This window comes from Sciurus vulgaris, assembly GCF_902686455.1.
Source record: "Sciurus vulgaris genome assembly, chromosome: 9".
Lineage (NCBI taxonomy): Eukaryota > Metazoa > Chordata > Mammalia > Rodentia > Sciuridae > Sciurus > Sciurus vulgaris.
In genome coordinates this window covers 92,321,474-92,337,868 of record NC_136469.1, presented here as the reverse complement: position 1 = coordinate 92,337,868, position 16,395 = coordinate 92,321,474, and the positions used below count along the sequence as shown (strand labels likewise).

The 16,395-nt window shown below is 31.3% G+C and overlaps 1 pseudogene across 1 annotated transcript; it reads right to left on the bottom strand.

Annotated features, from left to right (window-relative positions):
* Nucleotides 1–10,545: 10,545 nt before the first annotated feature.
* LOC306669417 (RAD9, HUS1, RAD1-interacting nuclear orphan protein 1-like) lies at nt 10,546–11,663 on the bottom strand (annotated as a pseudogene). The gene has a single exon. The product of its transcript is annotated as an RAD9, HUS1, RAD1-interacting nuclear orphan protein 1-like (transcript).
* Between the last annotated feature and the right edge of the window lie 4,732 nt (nt 11,664–16,395).

Genomic DNA, 16,395 nt, shown 5'->3' with positions numbered 1-16,395 from the left:
CATCTTAACATTACATTGAAAAGAGAATTTATATTTATATTTCCTAGAGTCATGAAAAAATGAAACATGTTTGCATTGATAATCTATGTGTTACATATATTAGTGTGTTAATATATGTAAACAAGTAGAGTATAGTCTCTACTTGTTTACATATATTCACACACTTATCCTTCCAAGTACCTCTGTGAGGCAGATCTTATTATAGGCCCCATTTGAAGATAGATGAGAAAACTGAGGCATAAATAATAGTTAAGTAACTAAAACCTTTTCCCCAAGTTACAAGAGCTAGTAAGTAGCAAAGTTAAGATTTGAACACAGGTATTCTAGTTCCAGCGTCTGTTTTCTTAATCACTACAAAAGGCTATGGTTTTGTTAACATTTCACTTGGATAACCTACAATAGTATTTCATTCAGCACAATTCTAAACGCTTTAAAATATGAACAACAATAACAACTCCCAGCAAATTCTACATTTAATAACATAAACATTTGAGATAATGAGGGAGTGTTATAGAGAAATCCTAAGAAGTATGGATAATATGTAAAAATGGGTAACTGTCCCATAAAATAATGTTTAAAAGTAAAATTTCAAAACTTCATCATTTGACTTGTTTATACTCTTGTGTTAATGATTTATATATGTCGGGGTCTTAAGCCCCCTTGCTCTTCCCCACCAGGGACAAGGGAAGGGAACACTCCCCAACAAGGCCAGACAGGGATAGATAGGGCCGATTGACCGCCTGCACCCAGCCCTCCGGGCGGAGGACAATCAGCCGGTCAGGGAGACCAGTCACAGCAGGAACTAGTTTATTGAGGAAGTCACACAGCTTTTATGTAGGGTGGAGGCTAGGCGGGAACCAATCAGCTTAAAGGTCAGTAAGACATGGAGGGGGGGGGTTCACCCAGGTGAGAGTCCCATAGGGACTATGTGGCAAGCACGAGCTGATCACGTTCTTGGAACTATTGTTAACCAATCTCTGAGGGTGGTCTGATTTATCATCATTAACCTTTGAAACCACCTTTGAGGGCTTGATCTTGCTCACCTGTCAGGGAGTAAGGAGCCAGCCTGAGTTAGTTAACATGTCATTAGTCCCAACAATATATGCATGTTATAAAAAATTTTGCCTAGTTAAAATATAATAATAAATAAAAAAATAGTATTAACACAGGTGACACTCCATCAATAGAAAATTATATGTCAAACAGATTAATGCTAATATAACTAAATTTATAATCAAATTATATAATAAATGTTAATGATACATTCTGACTACCACATAGAAAATTATATTAGGTATCTGAGTATACTATAAACAAAAATAAAGTCCTGAGAGAATAAAGACTTATAAGAAATACTCTTGTCCAAGTTAAATCTGTGTAATGGATTAAGTGGTATTTCTTAAGCAAGAAACAAAAAATTACTTTATGGTAAATTATTATTAAATTTGATATACCCTATTTTGTTTAATTTATGTAAAATATTGAACAAATGAAGGGACAAAATTTAAAAAATTGAAATGTTCTAAGAGATTTGGAGAAGAAATTCACTATAGAAACAGCAAAGATTTGGTATCAGAGAATATTTTTGAAAACAAAAGTAATGGAACTCCATAGATATTGTCTTGGTTTAATAAACACACACTAAATAAATACATCCATACATAACAAAGTATAACCCATAGCTTAATGAAGAAATTTAAAGCAAAATTTAAAAATATCTTGAGACAAATGAAAATGGACACATACTCAAACTTATAGAATGCAAAACAAGCAGTTCTAAAGAAAGTTTATGACAAGAAACATGTACATCAAAAAAAGAAGATCTCAAGCAAACACATAAGTTTACATATAAAGGAACTTAATAAGAAAAGTTCAAAATTAGCAGAATGAAATAAATAATAAAGATCAGAGCAGAAATGAATGAAATAGAGATAAGTAAAATAACTAATAAAATAACTAATTAAAATTAAGAATTATTTTAAGGGAAAAATTCAATAAACTTTATTGAAGAAGACTCAAATAAATAAAATCATAAATGAAGGAGGAAACATTACATCTGACATCACAAAAGACAAAGGATCATAAGACAGTATTTTGAACAATTATAAGCCAACAAATGTACAACCAAGAAGATATGGATAAATTTCTAGACACATACAACCTACTAAAATGAAATCACAAGGAAACAGAAAATCTTAATAGATCAGCAATGTCTAAAGATATTGAATATGTAATAAAATGTTACCTGCTAAAGAAAGTCCTAGAGCCTGATCATTCTCTGCTAACTTCTATCATACTCTTAAAGAACTATTTCTAATCCTTCTCAAACCATTGTTGAAAAAGAGTAAAGGATTCCAAATACACTGATACAGATGCAGTAATCCTCAGAATATTCTAGCAAACAAAATTAACAGCACAATTAAAGGGTCATTCACCATGATAAGTGGGATTTCCTGAGGATGCAGGTATATTTCCACATATAAAAATCTAAAATTGTGATACAGCACACTAACAGAATGAATAACAAAAACCATATGATTATCCTAATAGGCAGAGTAAGAATATTTGACAAAATTTCTTTTTTGATAAAACCATCAATAAATTAGGTACAGAGGAATATTTCTCAATAAAGTCCAGATATAACAAACTTGAAGCTAACAACATACTTGATGATGACAAATTGGAACCATTTCATCCAAGAATTTACAAAAGACAAGGATTCTACTTTTACCATTTCTGTTCAACACAGAACTATAAATCCTAGCTACAGCAATTAAGCAGTAGAAAGATGTAAAAGGCATCCACATTGGAAAGGCAGAAGTTAAATTATCCCTGTTTGCAGATGACATGATCTTGTATAGAAAAAAATATCCTAACTACGTCATTTTAAATACTGTTAAATTAATAAGAAAAAAAATAATAAAGTTTCAGCATACAAAATAAACATACAAAAAGTAGTATTATTTCTATTCCCTATCAAAACACTACTAAAAAAATCAAGAAAAGAATTTCATTTACAATAACTACAAAAGAAATGAAATACTTTTGCATAAAGTACCTACCTATATGCTGAAAACTATAAAATGTTGATGAATACAATTTAGGAAGACACATGTAAATGGAAATACAGCCCATGTTCACAGATTGGAAAAATTAATATTGTTAAAATGTTTCATACTTTCAGCTATAGTTTGAATGTGTTCCCCCCAAATGTGTTGGAAATTAATCCCCAATAGTGTTGGAAAGTGGAGCCTAATATAATTGGGCCATGAGAGCTCTGCCTTTAGTAAGGGATTGATATGGTTATCACAGTAGTTTCCTTATGAAAAGGTAAGTTTGGCCCCCTTTATTCTCTTACTTTACCTTTTTGCTTTCTGCCATGAGATGATGCAGCAAGAAAGCCCTTGACAAATGTTGACCCCTCAGTCTGGGACTTCTCAGTCTTTAGAACTCAGTGAAAACAAATTTTTATTCTTTATGTATTAATCAATCTATGGTATTGAGTTATAAACACACAGAACAGACTTAAGACACTACCTAAGGTCATCTACTATCAAAATTTTAATGAAATTATTCACAGAAATAGAAAAAAACAATGGTACAAGCAAAAAACCCTGAAGAGTCGAAGCAATCTGAGCAAAAAACTGAGATATCACACTGCTTGATTTGAAATACACTACAAAGATAATCACAAAAACATAGTATGAACACTGAAACACAAACAAAATGATGATCCCAGAAATAAAATCATGCATCTACATTCCATTGATTTTCAATACAGATTCCAAGATATTCAATGAACTGTGTTGGGACAACTAGATATCCATATATAGAAGAATGATATTAGGCCCTCATCTCACACTACGTACTGAAATTGACTTGAAATGGATGGAAGACAACATAAGATCTGAAAAAGACATTAGAAGAGAACATAAGGGCAAAGCTCCATTACATCATTTTGGGCAATGAATTTTTTACTATAAACCCCAAATCACAGGCATCAAAAGTAAAAAAAGATAAGTGATATTCCATCAAAGTGAAATAAAAGACAATTCTGAACATTCAAAGAAACAATGAGAGAAAATATTTGTAAACCACATTTTGTTTTATAAATAATTGTTAAGGACTCAAAACAACTCAGTAGTAAGAAAAAAATTACCAATTACAAAATTGGTAAAGAATCTGAATAGTCATTTCTCAAAAGACATGTAAATGACCAATAAATATATGAAAAAACTCAAAATCACTAATCATCGAGAAACACAAATTAAACTACAATGAATTTCCCTCACAAAAAATGAAAGATAACAGGTCAGTTGGTAAAGATGTAGAGAAAAAAGAACCCTTAAATAACATGGATAGTCATGTATGATAGTCTGTAGGTTACTCAAAAAATTAAAATTAAACTACCAATAAAATTTAGTAATATCATTATAGGTGTATAGTAATAAAAAATGAAATTATTATGTCAAAGAGATTCTACACTCCTCCAATGATTCCTGTGTTATTCACAATGTCTATAATATGGAATTCATCTCAATGTCCATTTATAAAGAGAGTTTATTATACATACACATTTGAATATTAGCCTTAAAAAGACAGAAAATTTTGTCACTTTTGACGAAAATGGATGAACGTGGTGGGTACTATGTTGAATTGAATAAGATTAGTACATAAAGATAAAAGCCACATGATCTCACTTATATTTATAATTTAATTAGTGGAGCTCACACAAGTAGAGTATAATAGTATTTATATTAACAATATCTCATACTTGATGCATTCTAATCATTAATTATGCTTTGTCTTTCTATCATAGATTTAATCACTCTTTGCTATATTATATGTCAATTTGTTTTTTTTTTTTTTACTCTTTTCTCATCCTGCTAGAATTTAAGTAAAATGAGAGTTGGAATTCGTACTTACTCATTTATTGCTAATGATGCCTGTCACATAATATGTACTGATAAGATTCAATTAAAAAAAAGAAAAAAACACTAATAACAAAATATGTGCAAAATATTGACACAATTTAAGTAAAAATATAAAATCATTATACAGATATCAAATTTTTAATAACAGTTTTGGGGAAAGACAAATAAGACTAGGGATAGTTTTTGTCACGTCAATCTTCTCTGAAATACATTCTTAAGTGTAGATGAGGTAAGCATGAAAAACTTAAAAGTTTCATGCTCATAATGGTGGAAATGTTATTTTAATGTTATTCTTTTTATTTTTTGTTTTTATTTTTATATGCTATATATCAGTTATAAATTGAATAATTGGGCATAATTATTTTCTTATTTACTAGTCAATCATTTATAGATTTCCATAAAATGCAAATTGATTTAAAGAAAACATTCATTAAACCAATATGCTTTTTTGAGCATTAAGATTAGTGAAAAATATTGAAACTCAAATTATAAACAAGAAATGAAAAAGTGATGATCCGAGGTATTATTTCTTCTACAATAACACTGAGAAAGTTCCATTTATTTTAAATTAGCAATTCTTACAATTGTATCCTAGAGTTTGCTCCTGGCATGACCTCTTCCTAGCACTTCTATTTCACCCCAAGTCTAACTCTTACTCCATAGACTCTTTTTTAAATTCCTTGAGCAGAAAAGGAAAATCACATTTGATTGAAGTCACTTAACTTGCTAGTGTTTTCTTCATTTGTGCCCTTCCCCCCACAAATGTAACACCTTGCTCCACCAATCTCAAAGAACTACCTCTCATCTTCTTGTGAAAGGAAAGTTATGAACATTAAATCATTGTATCATCACTAGGTCTTATTATTATTCTCTGGATAAAAATAACTTTCTCAAAAATTTTGTAAGAGAGGAAAAAAATGAAAGGTAAATGTACATACTGATATTGATTTTTGCATTAAAAACAGCTTAATAATTAGAAAAGTAACAAAGAATAATCAGCTTAAGCTCTGTTCTAGTACTTTGACCAAAACTAATTTCCTCAATTTTATCAGTAATGTATACCAGCAATGTTTTGTGTGACTCAAGAGCATAATATATTTTAAGTTATTTCTTTCAATAATTATAATAAGGCACCTAAAGTTTTATATTCATGAGAACCTTGGGAACAAATAATTAACACAGAGTCATAATCAGATATCCTGGCACTTTCAGTAAAATAATTTCAATGAACCCAGAAAGACAGGCAGTTGTTTGGAAATTTTATCTTTCTGATACTGAAGAATCTATAAAAATCAATTGAGCAACTCAAAAGAAATGAAAACTTCAAGAAATTGTTTTTCAAGTATACTTACAGAAATAATGGAAGATACCAAAATTACATAGAAACATGCACATTGTAATCAGAAACATTTCAATTGGAGGCTACCTTTTTAACATTTCATTCTATGAAGAAAGGTTAAAATTATCCCCAGACATTGTGATAATATCATTCTATCCAAAAGATAAAGTGGAATATACTCTGTGAGTGATTATCTTTCCCTTTTTTATTGATTTAGTTTCTTTCCAGAACAACAACAAAAAATAGTTTGTATAGAATGAAGCAGTGATATGAAACAGAATAGATAACACAGTAGCAGAGTACTGATTTTCTATGCATGAAAAAAAGATAACCTATGTATTTTTTCATTTAAAATCAATTCAAACCCAGATATATGAAAAGAATCCTTACCATGTGAAAGAAACATCATCATAAATAAAAGGCTTCAAGTATCTTGTGACAAAAAACTTCCAAAATTAGAGTATTAATTTTCAATAAACAATAATTAGCTGAGTTATTATAAAATTATTTCTATGGATTTGACCTGCAGAAGCTTTAAACATGTCTATTTGAGCTTCATTGCTACCTGTTTATGTATTCAGTCTACAGAATGATTTATTTTTCTGATATCATCAGCAAAGACTATTTATTCTGTCTTCTATCACCTTATGGATACAAGACATTTATCACAGGGGTTTGGAATACAGACATTCATCGGTTCATCATTAGGAGTTCCCCATCACAGTGTCCATTAACACTAAAGATACACCATAAAATGAGTAAATTCCAAACATTTATTGATATATTTAAAATATGTAATACATGCATGCAAAGAGCATACTTCCCAAATTAATTTAGAAATTGAATCTAATTCCAATGTTTTAAAAAACATCTTTGGAAACTGATTCTATGGTTATGAAGAAAAGTAAAAATTGCAAAGACATTTTTTAAAAAGGATGATTAATTATATACTTTCTTATATATTAAAATAAAAAGTTAAATTTAGCATATTCAAAAAACCTATGGTAGATTTAAAATTTATGACATAAGTATATTAGGAATATAAATAATAAAAGTAATATCACTAATAACACTAAAAATGTTTCATTTTTAAATATGCTGTATTGTAACAATTGACTATCCTCTTAAATAAAATTAAACTCTTCATTCCTCATCCACAAGTAGTTTTTAAGTGGACTAAACAAATCAACCAAGTGATAAACATTAAAACCTATAAGTGAATATTTGTTGAACTTAACAATGAATTTCTGAGAATGTAATGATAAATTATAATGAAAAAAGTCAATAATATTTTATCATCCATATTTCAAACTAGTTAGTACAATTAAAATCATGACAATGGTGAGGAAGATAACAGCAACAAATATGAACTTCAGCATCATAGTTCCCTGTATCCAAGGGGGAAGTGATTCCAGGAAACTCCATGGATGGGAAAATCTGCAGATGCTCAAGTTCCTTATAAAAATAGTGTGGTATTTGCATATAAAGTATATATATATATATATATATATATATACTTTATATCATCTTCAGATTACTTATAAAACATAATACAATGTAAATAAACATTGTGCTGTGTATTGCTTAGGAAATTATGATGATGAGAATGGTCTGTGCAGGTTCAACCCACACAGACACATTTTTAAATGAATATTATCAGTCTCCAGGGGATTGAATCCATAGGTAGAAAACTCAGATACAGAGAGCTAACCGTTTATTCTTAATAAATGGAGATTCATATGAATTAAAGAAAGACCTTCACACCCAGTGAATCAGCAATGATCATGATTAATGTTGCAATGAAGTAAACTATGGAGAATATCCAACATCAATAATGAAGAAACACAAAATAGAAAACCTGATATGATTTTCTACCCATCAAGTTGACAAACATTTTTACAAAATGTTAATATTCCATTGTGTATGAATTCAATGATATAGGCATTCTTCTATCAGTGTAATAAAAAGCATATTGGTCTAATCTTTCAAGAAAGTAATTTAGACAGTGCTCTTTCCTTATCAGTGCATAATTTTTAAAACTATGACCCCTGTGTGCCAGTGTTAGCATAATACCACAACAAAAACACCATCAAATCTGCAAACAAGAAATAATTTTGAAACAAAAATTTATTTGTATAACATTGTTATGCAATTACTTAATTTGGGATAGATGAATATTTCTTAAAATTTTCTCCTTTTACTCTGTTCATGTATTGTGATAGGTTAAGTTACTTTCTTCAATACTCCATAAAAATCTTTTTTCACTATACTGTGCAAGGGCTATCATGATACTCTACATTTCTTCCATGGTCCCCAATTCTGCACCAATTAAATAAAAAAGAATGAATCTGGCAAGGTAGGCCTTTCGGAAGAGGGAAATAAATCAAGAGAAATAAAGAAATACATGGAGGGAACAGAGCTAGACTTTCCTTTCAGAAGTAAGATAGATAAAAGATAGGAATACTCCTTAATGTTTTGTTCTGACACACAAAGAAAACAATCAATACACTGTCCGAGATTATTGTTCAAAAGAAAAATCCATATGCATTTCTTAAAAAATATTAAAACTTTGGATTCAATTTGATGTCCATTAGTAGGTTAGTTATTAAGTTAATTGTAAATCATTCACATTGGAAATGTTATACAGAGATTAAAGATCATGTATTTGAAGAATAATTAGTGGCATGTGTGAAGTCTAAATGGGAAAAAAAAAAAAAAAACAACAACAACAGAAAATGTATTTCCAATATGGCAATTTTTTTACCAGGAGGAAACTAAAAGTACCACTCCAAAATTTTGCAATTGCTACTCAAGGAGTTTTCTTCTGATTCCTTGTATATTGTGTATTTTCTAAAATTCTGGAAGTAAACATATTTTATTCTGATAATTGGAAAAAGTAAAGAAAAAGTAGGAAAACAGTCTTTTTTTAAATTTATTTTTATTGTAAACGAATGGGATACATCTTGTTTCTCTGAGTGATTACACAAATGGTATACCTCTACTTCATGTACAAACAGGGAAAGCAGTCTTTTAAAATGCAGGGTTTTGTTTTCATCACTATAGTGGTATAAAAAGGTGGCTAATTGCCAGTCAATCCAAGTTACTAAGAAGTAAAAGCAGTAAATTTTCTTCCATTAGATTCATCTAAGCATTAACATTCCTGTTGTCTTGCTCTCTGCTATTATTGCAGTGGCAAGAGGAAATGGCATAATCATGAATCTACATTGGAGATGGTGACTGACAATGTGTTGGTAAAAGTTACCTAGCATGAGTCTAAAGAGAGATCACAGAATTAATTTATCTTCTGATAGAGTCCCAATTCTAAATGAGAGGAGAAATGGCAATGCATTAGTCTATGTTTCTAATGTCACAGTTCTAATTTAACACATTACTGAGAAGATAAATCTTTGAATATGTCCTGCATAAATAACATTGTCATGACTCTGTTAATAAAGCATGAACAACTAGCCTAGGGATCTTAAGTACCCTTTCTTCATTTTCTCCTTATTAAATAACTAGTATATACAAATATTTATAGATTAAGGTATGAAAAGAATAATTCATGAAAGTCAATCAAACTATCTCTTAGCTTAAAGAATACTCCTGTGACTGTTGAAATCTCTCTGTAACCTTCTCTAAGATGTGTGACTATTCTCTTGAATTTCATATTGAAAATATGCTATTTTTACTTGAATTACTAGATATATTTGTATCTGTAAAATTGTTCTGTACAGTTCTCTACGATTGGAACTTCCTATAATGAAATTTTACAATTCCTGCTATCTCATAACTATTTTAAGTCAACTTTATGTCCCAAAGAGACATCTTTATGTGTTTATAATGAATATAATTGTTCATTTTATCACTAGATATTATTTCATTTTAAGAAAATGGCACATCACAAGCTCCAGGGCCTCAATGGCCCCATTCATTTCAACCAGCTAACTTCAAATTTGGGCTTCCCACATTACCCCCAGGTTTAACAACCCACTAAACCAATTTTTAAAACTAAGAAAATCATTATAAATAAAATTGCAGTTTTAATATGGTAAAAGAAATAAAATTAGAACTAGCTAAATAGATACATCAGGAGAATTCTGAAAGGCACCAACTGTAAAGCTAACACTAGTCTTTGGGGACATGCCACCACCCTTCTATTATCAAAGTATTACCATATCCAAAGAGTATTACCAACCAAGAAAGCTCAACAGCACTCTGATGTCTAGAAATTTTTTTTTTTTTTTTTAGTTGTTGATGGAACTTTATTTTATCTATTTATTTATGAGGTGCTGAGAATCGAACCTAGTGGCTCACACATGCCAGGCAAGCACAGTACCACTGAGCTACAACTCTAGCCCCCTATTTATGAAATATTAAAAGCCAATCTGGAAACTGAATTCCCTTGCAACTCTAGGGCTCTAGTTAAAATGTTTTTCCTGTTGGTACTATTTTTATTTTATTCTTTCAATAAAGTCTCTTAGAGTCAGAAAAATGACTTCATCAATGTTACAAAAATTAGCAATTTTTGAGACTGCTGATGAGAGAGAATGATGTCCAACAAATCCAGTCAGCTTTTCACAAGGAACTGGCTTCTGCTCAGCTTCCCTCTTTCCCTGAGGTAAGCCAACAGGTGTCTTCGTCTCCTTCATGTGACCTTTATCCCATACTTCTCCTCAGGGGTGTCTTTAACCAGAATAGGTCCAGGTTCTGGGCTAGTAGGAGTACTAGTGTGAAGGACACAGCTTTCAAGGCTGTTTTCCCTCTGATCTGGGGAAATGGAGTCCTCCTTCAAAGAAGATGACTCTGGGGTCTGAATATCAGGTGGAATAAACACGTAAGGAAAGCTGTGAAGTGCATGTACTGATAGTTCCCCACAGCTTTGGGGACTGAGCACTGGAATTAAGGCTTTCTAGAAATGTCCTTTTCTGATTGATTGGGGCACCCTGTTACTTCGGGGATCCCCAGGGTCTCTGAACTGGAAGATAACTGTGGACTCTCAAATGTTAGACACGGAAACTTGCAGGTAGATTTTCGGCTTGAATGTCTTGCCTGGTCTTGGTGATGATGTTTCCGGTGGACTGGGAACCAACTTTCTACAGTTGTATCAAACTGAGGTGTTACCCAAGAAGCGATGGTGCTACGGTCAATAAGCTTGCTGGGCACCTGTCGAGTGTGCGTGATGGGCCTCTGTGGAGCTCCACAGTGATGTTTGGGGCCCTCCAGTGGTTGCTGGTGGAATAGCAGCGGAGTTTTGTGGGAACGTTGGCAGTGTCTTTTTTGGGGAGGCATAAATAGGTAAATGAAGGGCAGTTAGTAACCTCATGGTACTGGTTGCCCTTGGGTTGTGGAACAGGCTCCAATTACAACCCATGCCCGCCCGGCGGTGCCACGGCCGCCGCTCCTCACGGCGCACAGCGTTCCTAGAAATTTTATTGGGGTTTATTACCTAGACATGATTGAAATATTGGTCATATGACTCAGTCTCTAATCTCTGAAATCTACCTTGAGATTGTGCTGAAATCACATGACCTAAATTTCTAATCACATAGTTAGTTTTCCTGGCATGGTCAAATTTCATCCTGAGTCATCTCATTATCATAAATGATCTGGGAGATCACTATGATTCACCTCATTAGCATAAAATATCGGTAGTGATCAGAAGCCTCACCATAAATAACAAAGATACATCACTCAGGAAATTTCAAGAATTTAGAAGTTAATAAGTAGGAATCAGATGCAAAATAGAGAGATGACCAGATATTCTGGATATTCCTCTGTGGCAGGCAATGAAAAGCCACATTCCATTACTAATGACCCAAGCCCTGGGCAAGTAGAAAACTGCATGTACTCTACTCAAAAAGGGCTTCAAAAATGAGTTCAAGATTTCTTGTGCTTCTTATGGAGTAGAAATAAAATTTGTAAGGGTAAACTTTAAATGATTACCATGAGAGTCATTCTGTTTAAATTGTTGGGTATTGGAAGTTTTCTGCCAGTTCTTTTTTCTCTAGTTCCTGTGACTTTACATTTCATCATCCATCTCTTGGGTTTCAATAAAAGTAACAATAAATGTTGGTGAGGATGAGGTAAAAAAGTTCACTGATATATTGCTGGTGGAACTGCAAATTGGTATAATCACTAAGGAAAGAAGTATGGAGATTCCTCACAAAACTAGGAATGGAACCACTTTTGACCCAGTTATCCCACTCTTCGGTATATATCCAAAGGATTTAAAATCAACATACTACAGTGATAGAGGCACATCAATGTTTATAGCAGCTCAATTCACAATAGCTAAGCTATACAGTCAACCTATGTACCCTTACAGATGAATGGATAAAGAAAATGTTGTATACACAATGGAATATTGTGCAGCTGTTAAGAAGAATGACTTTATGACATTCACCAGTAAATAATGGATCTGGAGAATATCATGGTATGTGCAGTTGTTTGAAGTGTGAGCTGACCAAAACATGGAGGATCATTTATTTGAAAAAAAAAAGCCTTCAAAGTATTGTTCATACTTGAGTATGTGACACTTTTTTTTATAAAAAACAAATGAGTCTATCACATCAAAGAAAATACCTGTTAGTGTTTTTGCCAGTGGAAAATATGCATCTCCCACCAGAATCTTAAAAGATTTCCAGCATTTGAAGACAATTATGGCAAGATTGTGATGATATAAATAAATGTGATTTAAAATACTCTATAATGAAATATGTCAACTTTTAGAAGATCTGAATATTAACAATTATTGTCTAATGATCAAGGCATAATATAAAATCATGCAATAGAACCAAAGTACAAAAGAAACCATTGGACTTCAATGCAATTGAAATCATTGATATGGTTTTAGATTTCACACTGCTACTAACTCTTAGAAAACTACCAAAGTCCAAGTTATCTTATGGTATATAAAAAAAAGATTATCTACAATTGAAAATATCATCAAATTATACTCCCTTTTTGAGCTACATATTCCTATGAGTTTTTATTTTTCCTCCTTCATCCAAAACAACTGTCAAGTTTATTTAAGAATCAGATATGATTCATAATTAAAGCAGACATTAAAGAGATTGATAAAAGTTTAAAATAATTCACTTTAACCTTTTAGGAAAATATAACTCTTTCATTATATTATTTATTCTAACATGTATTCATTAGACATATTATTTTCAAAATATGTCATACTGTTTTAATTTTTTGAATTTTTATTTCTAATAAGGTAGATATTGACAGCTGCAACTCATAAACAAAAGGTTTGGTGGGGTGTCAGTAATTTTTAAGAGAGTACATAGATCCAGTGAATTTTAAAATCTCTGCTATAGAAAAGTTTAATGAATAGTTTGATAAACATATCTGAAGTGATTTAAATAAAACTACATACCTAAATCACCACATACTGCATATTTTTTAAAATGCATACATTATAAAAATTAAGGACATGTCGAAAAACTGTCAAAATATTTCAAGGTAATAAAAACATACAGAGTATGTTCTCTGACCTTACAGGATTTAAACAAAAAATCCATCAAACAGTAACTACTATTTGTTTGGTAATTAAGTAGTACACTTTTGAATAAACTTTGAGTTAGAAAAAATTAAAATGTTGATTGTGAGTTATTTAGAAATTAATGGCAATGAAAATAGGAAATACGAAGTTTTATGGGATGCAGTTAAAGCAATAGTAAGTGGGGAAATTATAGTCTTTTTTTGTATCCCTTGTAGAATTTTTAATTTTTTCTCATTTTTATATTTGTTCTAGTTATTCATGACAGTAGAATGCATTTTGACACATTGTACAGATCATATGTCTCTAGAAATTTGTCAGTGTCTTCTAGATTTTCTATTCTATTGGAGTATAAATTTTCAAAATAGTTTCTAATTATCATCTATATATCATTAGTGTCCATCATGATATTTCCTTTCTCATCACAAATTTTGGTAATTTGAGTTTTCTCTTTCTTTTCATTAGTGTAACTAAGGGTTTATCAATTTTGTCTATTTTTTTCAAAGAACCCACTTTCATTTTGTCAATGTTTTGAAATTTTTTTGTTTCAATTTCTTTGATTTCAGCTTTGATTTTAATTATTTCCTGTCTTCTGCTTCTGGTATTGATTTGTTCTTCTTTTTCTAGGGCTTTGAGATGAATGTTAGGTCGTTTATTTCTTGACATTTTATTTTTTAATATATGAGCTCAATGTAATGAATTTTCCTCTTAGAACTGCCTTCATGATGTCCCAGAGATTTTGATATGCTGTATCAGTATTTTCATTTACCTCTAAGAATTTTTTTTATTTCCTCTCTGATTTCTTCTGCTATCCACTCATCATTCAACAGCATATTATTTAGTCTTCGGGTGTTGGAGTAGCTTCTATTTCTTTTATTTTAGCATAGATTTCTATTTTAATTCTGTTATCTGATAGAATGCATGGTAGTATTTCTATTTTGTGTGTGTGAGTGTGTGTATGTGTGTGTGTGTGTGTTTGTGTGTGTGTGTGCTTGCTAAGAGTTGTTTTGTGGCATAATATATGTTCTATTTTACAGAAGGATCTGTGTGTTGCTAAGGAGAAAGTGTATTCACTTTCTCAATGAAATACTCTTTATATATAGTCTGTTGAGTCTAACTTATTGATTGAATTATTTAGTTCTATAGTTACTTTGTTTAGTTTTTGTGTGGAGGATCTACCCAGTAGCAGGAGAGGTGTGTTAAAGTTACACAGTATTATTGTGTTCTATTTAATTTTTGAAATTGAGAAGGGTTTGTTTGATGTACATAGATGTTCAATTGTTTGGGGCATATGTATTTATGATTATTAAGTCTTGTTGCTGTATGATTCCCTGAAGTAGTATAAAATGTCCTTTTTTAATTCCTTCTGACTAACTTTGGCTTGAAGTCTACTTTAACTGATATGAGGTTGGAAACCCCTGCTTGTTTAAGCAGTCCATGTGGATGATATATTTTTCCCCAACCTTTTACCTTAAGTATATAGATGTCCTTTCCTAGGAGGTGAGTCTCTTGAAGAAATCATATTGTTAGGTCTTTTTAAAAAATCCACTGCCAGTCTATATCTTTTGATCGCTGAGTTTAAGTCATTAACATTCAGGGTTATTATTGAGATATGATTTGTATTCCCGGTCATTTTGGTTTATATTTGGCTTTTAACTTGACTTAGTTGCTCCTTTGCTTGACTTTTCCTTTAGTGTAGTTCCTCCCTTTGCTGGTTTTCACTGTTTTTTTTTTTTTATTCTTTTCATTTCCTCCTCATGGAATATTTTGCTGAGAATATTCTGTAGGGCAGGCTTTCTAGATGTGAATTCTTTTAACTTTTGTTTATCATGGAAGGTTTTTATTTCATCATCAAATATGAAACTTAGGTTTGCTGGATATACAATTCTTGGTTGGCATCCATCTTCTTTCAGGACTTGATATATGTTATTCCAGGACCTCCTGGTATTGAGGGTCTGGGTTGAGAACTCATCTAAGATCTGAATTGGTTTTCTCCCTATATATAATTTGATTTTTTTCTCTCACAGGCTTTAAAATTCTATCCTTATTCTGTATGTTAATCATTCTCATTATAATATGCCTTCTTGTTGGTTTGCTGTAATTTTGTACAGTTAGTGTTCTGTAAGTCTCTTGTAGTTGATTTTCCATTTCATATTTAGATTTGGGAAATTTTCTGATATTATATCATTGAAGAGATTGTGCACTCCTTTGGTTTTATCTCCATGCCTTTGTTTATTCCAATAAATCCTAAATTTGGTCTTTTCATGTTATTCCATATTTCCTGAAAGCTCTTTTCATGGTTTCTTACCATCTTCTCTGTGTGGTCAACTTTATTTTCAATTGTGTATATTTCTTCTTCATTGCCTGAGATTCTGTCTTCTGAGTGGTCTAATCTGTTGGTGATACTTTCATTGAATTTTTAATTTGGCTTATTGTTTCCTTCATTTCAAGGATTTCTGCTTGATTCCATTTTATAATCTCTGCCTCTTTATTGAAATGATCTTTAACTTCCTTTATTTTCTCTGATATCATTATTTATTTCAAAAATCAGCATAACTATTTACCCCCAAAACTTCTTCACTGACATTTCTTCTACTGTATTGTCTACAGATTCT